This window comes from Triticum dicoccoides, chromosome 1B, assembly GCF_002162155.2.
Source record: "Triticum dicoccoides isolate Atlit2015 ecotype Zavitan chromosome 1B, WEW_v2.0, whole genome shotgun sequence".
NCBI classification, from domain to species: domain Eukaryota; kingdom Viridiplantae; phylum Streptophyta; class Magnoliopsida; order Poales; family Poaceae; genus Triticum; species Triticum dicoccoides.
The window spans coordinates 59,176,074-59,181,886 of record NC_041381.1 but is presented as its reverse complement, the minus strand read 5'-3'; the positions used below and the strand labels follow the sequence as shown (position 1 = coordinate 59,181,886).

Sequence of the window (5,813 nt, the reverse complement as noted above, 5' to 3'; positions counted from 1 at the left end):
TTCTCAAAAATATGTGTGGTAGGAATTTAAAGTTTGTGTAATTAATCATAAAACATCACCAGATGCTTAATTGTAACTTAAGGATGCACAAAGATAGCCTGGAATCCCATTATTCTTCTTCTTTAGGATTAAAAGACAAACGAAAAAAAATGTGAGATAAAACAACCAAACTCTTACAATAGCGCCATGACAACCTCTTAGTCAAACACCACCTACACTGGCGAACGATGTCGTCTGACGCGTGGAGTCGACATCAGTGACAAAAAGGCAGGCAAGTCGTGCATGGGGTTGGCACAACGCAAAGCCTGGTGGCACGTGGTGCAGTGAAGCCGAAGATGTCGGCCATGTCGAGATCTGATGGCTTCATGCCATCAGGCAATACCCAGCTGAAACCATGGGCAAGCTGCGCGACGATGAGCTCAAGCGAGTATAGGCCCAACGCCATTCCGGGACACGAGCGACGACCAGACCCAAACGGCAGGAATGCGAAGCACCCACCCTTGAAGTCAACCCCGGTGGCCTCCCCTTCACCCGGCATAAAACGTGATGGTCGGAATGTGTCAGCATCCTTCCACGCCTTGGCATCGCGGCCCATGGCGAAGACGTTGATCATGACGCGGGAGCCCTCGGGCACAGAATAGCCACCACCAACGACGCAGTCCTCAGCAGTCTCGTGGTGGAGAAGCGGGAATGGCGGGTGTAGTCGGAGTGTCTCCTTGACGACGCACTTGAGGAAGGGGAGCTTGTCGAGGTCTGAATCATCCACGTTCCGGTCAAGACCCACCATGTTGGTGATCTCCTTTTGCAGACGCAGAAGGTCATCAGGGTTGTGCATCATCTCCGCCATTGCCCACTCGACCGCTGTTGCCACCGTCTCCGTTCCGCCAAACATCACGTCCTGTCATCCATACACATACATGCACGCAACCATGTGACCGTGTTAGTTTGTAATAAGATCATACTCTTATGACTTTCTGACAGTACATTAATCGGAATTGGTAAGTGTCAATCAATTGAGAATTGATTAAATCTCAATCGATTGGAAATTGGCTAAATCTCAGTCAATGCTATGCCGATTTTGTTTTCGAATTTTTATTTGTTATTTCCGTTTGATTCTTCTTATACCTTTTCTGCAGTTCTTTCAGAAAAAAATCATGTGTTCCTATATCTGTCTTTTTTTTTTCAAGCGCCACTATAGTTGCACGTTCATCAGCCGATGCTCAACTACAGTGGCACATCCTTCCACTGGTCGCTCAACTACAGTTGCATATCCATCATCAGTAACGTGCACTATAATTGGTTAAAAAGATAGAAGTAGGCATGTTTCACCTGATATGTTCTACAATTTAATGTATCAAATAGTTGTGCTGAAAACAATGAAGACCAGGGGTAAGAAAAAGGAGAAATGTCCATTACATAACATACTTTATATATGTATTGAACGAAAAAGCATAAAAAGTACACTTTTCTAGTCCAAGCTATCAATAAAAATGTGCAAAGTACATATATTAGTTTTTGCAATTTGAAGGTACTGAGCACCCGACAAATAAGAATGAAGAGAAAAAATTGTAACTGATATAATGTGGGAATGGTTAAAAATGAAAATAATACTCATTATTAATATATCCTTGATTTCTTATATATTGGGCTTTCAATATGTGTACTTGCTCTTTTAACAATAATTTTATACAAGTAATAAATATGTGATTATGATTATTTGGTATTTTTGTGCATCTCGAATATCTGAGACCGTTTCGGCAAAAAATAACACAAAAAACATAAAAAAAATAATAATTAGAAAGGCCCATCACGGACACGATATAGCCCACCAAGCTGCTACAAGCTGAAAATAAAAGCACCACAACCCAATTACAACCCCCCGTAGACAATGGGTACCCATTATCCGCGTACCTGACAGCTAAAACCCTATTAGGGTAAAGGTATGGAACAAAAAAAATTACCCATAGGTATATAAGATAGGGAAATCTCAAACCCATTGGGTGGAGTGGGTACGGGTATGGGATGGTGTAACACATACCCGTGAACCCGTGTACCCTTACAAAACATGACAAATGAGCCTTGGTATTTTGGTTGAACTTGTTACAATGGTGCAACTCTATTGTAATGCTTATCTCGTGACCTTATGTATGTCCAAAGTATCTCTAACTTTATCATGAGTTTGTAAACTTAAAATGTATGACTATGTGTCGTTGTTTTCATGTGTTGTTGTTTCAGTAAATTCTATTTTTTTATTTAGAATATATATGATGTTGTTTATGGTATGTTGTTGCTTATAAGTATGTAATGTTGTTAATGACGTGTTGTTGTTTATAAACTATGACTATATATTGTTTTTGACCGTGTGTCGCTCAAGTTGGCATGTTGCAAACATGAGTATTTTTACCCATGGGTACCTATTTACCCTATTGAGTGACGGGCATGTAGGGCTGCAAACGAGTCGAGCTCGAGCGAGTTGGAGCAGCTCAACTCATATGAAAATTCGAGCGAGCTCAAACTAAGTGAAGCTCACGATCGAGTTGTAGAACATGACTCGTGCTCAGCTTGTAACAATCTCGAGTCGATCTCGAGCTAGTTTCGAGCTAAATGAGATGGTAAAAATTATAAATATATGGATAAAAACAAAAAAAGATGAATATGCTGGGAACCTTTGGTAAAAATATAGGATATTTTTTATAGGATATTTAACACATATCAACCACGTGCCATAATTAGGCCTAAATCTTCTCTGCACTTAATTAAGTTTCCATGTTCGTTGGTAAATAAAATGAAGAAAAATTATGAACAACATATATGGTAATAAATTATCTTATTTTCATTTAATATATGGCATGCTCATTTAACATAATGATATTCTGTCGAGCTATCGAGCTAAAATCGAGCGAGCCAACATTGGCTCAAGATCGGCTTCTTTCTCGGTCAAGCTACATAAAGTATTCAAACTCAGCTTGTTTATTTTCGAGTCGATCTCGAGTCGAGTCAAAAGACGAGTCGATCTCAAGCGGCTCACGAGCCTCGAGCTTTTCTTGCAGCCCTACGGGCATGTAAAAGTTTATACTCATGGATGAGTGTAGGTACTTTTTCCGTTGCGGGGTAAAGAAAGATTTCATTACTTAAGGCGGCGGTCAGCCGTACACAAGTTTATAATATCAGTTAGGTCTGATGCCAGCCACACCCGCTGCTAGGGGTGTCGCGTCCGTAGGCAACAAGAGTGTGACAATCAATGTTTTGGCAATGACTAATATATGTAATTGAAATGTCCCTGAGATCCTCAACAATCAACTCAAGAATCTCTGCTTCACCTGTGACGAGTATGGGTACTTGTGATGGATAAGCTGAGAGGAGACAGGTAAGGGTATGGATTGAAAACGCTCTACATGTACCCAAACCTGGCGAGTGTCATCCCTAGTCCTCATGCCCGCTAAGCACGGCTATCAATGTCTCATCGCGAAAGAGTTGACTATGACTTAACTAATGACATAGTCCTACTTAACGGATTAGTCTTTTAAGCATGTGGAGAGTGGCAATATTAATCAGGGAGTATACAATATTCCTATATAAACTAATAACTGAATTGGGGAGAAGCATTGATGGAAAGTTACGTAAAAGTTTGCCTTAGTCTTCGTAGGTGTAGGTTTATCGTAAGTGAAGTTCACTTTAAGAAAAACTACTCCTCTGTCTCATAATGTAAAATATTTTTTGACACTATATTAGTGTAAAAAAAGTCTTACATTATGGAACGGTGTGAGTAGTTCTCCCCCTTTCCAGTTTATAGGGCTTATCTCAAAATTTTAGATTTTTTATTTTATAAGTCTCAATTTGATTGTTCCCCATCACATGTTCAGATTTCAAGGCGCATTAAATCATTGCATGCAAGGATATGAGAAAAATGATCAATACATGTACTTTATGTAATCATGCATGCATTGCAATTAATGCATTGGTAAACACAATTTTTTAAGAAAAACGAGCGCATTAATTGAGTGCTTTTGCAAACTACAAAAATTATTCTACCACTCATCATCTATCTTGGTTGGTGATGTTTTTAAACTATGCCCTATAAACCGAAAATGAGGGAGTACTTTAGTAACTAATTAGAGGCTCGGTGTAAGTATACTTACCATGATGATGGCCTTGATGTTGTCACGGGTGAGGCTGAGCTTGTTGTGCAGGTCGTCCCCGCCGTCGCCAACGGCCATCTTCCATTTAACCTCAGGGAGGAACGCAAGCATGTCGTCCACCATGTCGGCGTCGATGTCGTCGGGGTTCTTGCCCCTCTTCATGTGCCCGTCGATGATCTTGTCAATGAACTCGTCGAGGGCGGCACGCACGGCGCGGAGGCGCACGTTGATGCCCTGTGTGTCCGCCCAGCTGAGCCACGGGATAAAGTCGCCGATGGTGAATGCGGCGAAGAGCTGGGAGAACTACTTGATGATGGCGATGAACTCGTCCTGCTTCCCGCCGTTGCCGTCGCCGGCAGTGCCGAACGCAGCGCGGAAGGTGACGTTCTTGGTGAGGTTAAGCACGAGCTCGCCGAGGTTCACGGACTCGCCGCTCCGCCGGGCCACGGCGCGGACGAGGGCCGCGGACTCGTCGCGCACGGCGAGCCACGTCCCCGCACGGCGCCGGCTGAAGAGCTTCGTCACGCACAGCTTGCGCATCTGGCGCCAGAAGGGCCCGCAGTGCTCGAACGCCATATCGGCACGGTTGTAGGTGAGGTAGGTGCTGGCGATGGTAGCCGGCCGGTTCGAGAAGGCGCCGTCCTGCGCCTGTAGCACCTCCTGAGCGTACTCCGGCATCGACACGGCGATGACGTGGAGCTTGCCGAGGCGGAGGTGGAGCAGGCCGCCGTACTGCTTCGCCAGCTCCAGGAGGCCCCGGTGGGTCAGCTGGTCCATCATTAACATGTTGCCCACGATCGGCAGCGCATATGGCCCCGGAGGCAGCGGCGGTGCCTTGCCTCGCTGCCACCTCTGCAGCACCACGAAGGCCACCGAGGCAACGAGCAGCCAGCTCAGTGGATCTTGGAGCCATTCCATGGCGATCTTGGCCAAGCCCACCATTGGTTGATGCTCGAACTAGCTAAAAGCCCCAACTTCTTTTGTTTTTATTGGGGTATTCGATTGTGCAGGTTTTCGGTTGATGTGGAGTAGACAGTGCGCAGTAGAGTCGAGGAGATTAGTGGGTGCCGGGTGCCCGGGTTTATATATAGTTAGAGGTAGTAGGTGAGCCTGAGACGAGAGACATTTTCAGATTTAGATGAGACATGCATGCGGCAGCACACTTCCTCATGTTTCTTTCCGTTCACAAAGGGGTAGATTAAGGGTATAGGGCATAAGGAAATACAAATGGTACGCGAAGGCTGGTGTATCGTACAACGAAGATGATTGGAACAAATTTGTGCGCAATGATGCATATTTGCAAACTTGTATGCATGCTTTCGCAGAAAATTGTTGGGCACATACATGCAGGTGGTACCTCTGTTTCTAAATATTTGGACAGCAAAAACGTCTTACATTGTTTAAAGAGAGAGTGCCTTTGAAGCTAATTTGTTTCTCAAAATAAATTGTCCAAACCCATGGTTCGATCAATAAAAATATAACATAGTATTAAACCAAAGTACGTAATCCAAAAACAAAAGACAACATATAGCAAGTCTCTAACTAAATCACACATTTCGCAAAGGGTAGATTATCATAATTTCGTTTGATTTAGTCACTTGACATATTTTCCCCTTATGTTTATCTGCCTCGGGCATGACTGCTTAGAAAACATAACTAGTGGGAACACATAAG

At 43.7% G+C, this 5,813-nt stretch overlaps 1 pseudogene; it reads right to left on the bottom strand.

The window, feature by feature from the left end:
* Nucleotides 1-201: 201 nt before the first annotated feature.
* On the bottom strand, nt 202-5,081 carry LOC119350126 (annotated as a pseudogene).
* Between the last annotated feature and the right edge of the window lie 732 nt (nt 5,082-5,813).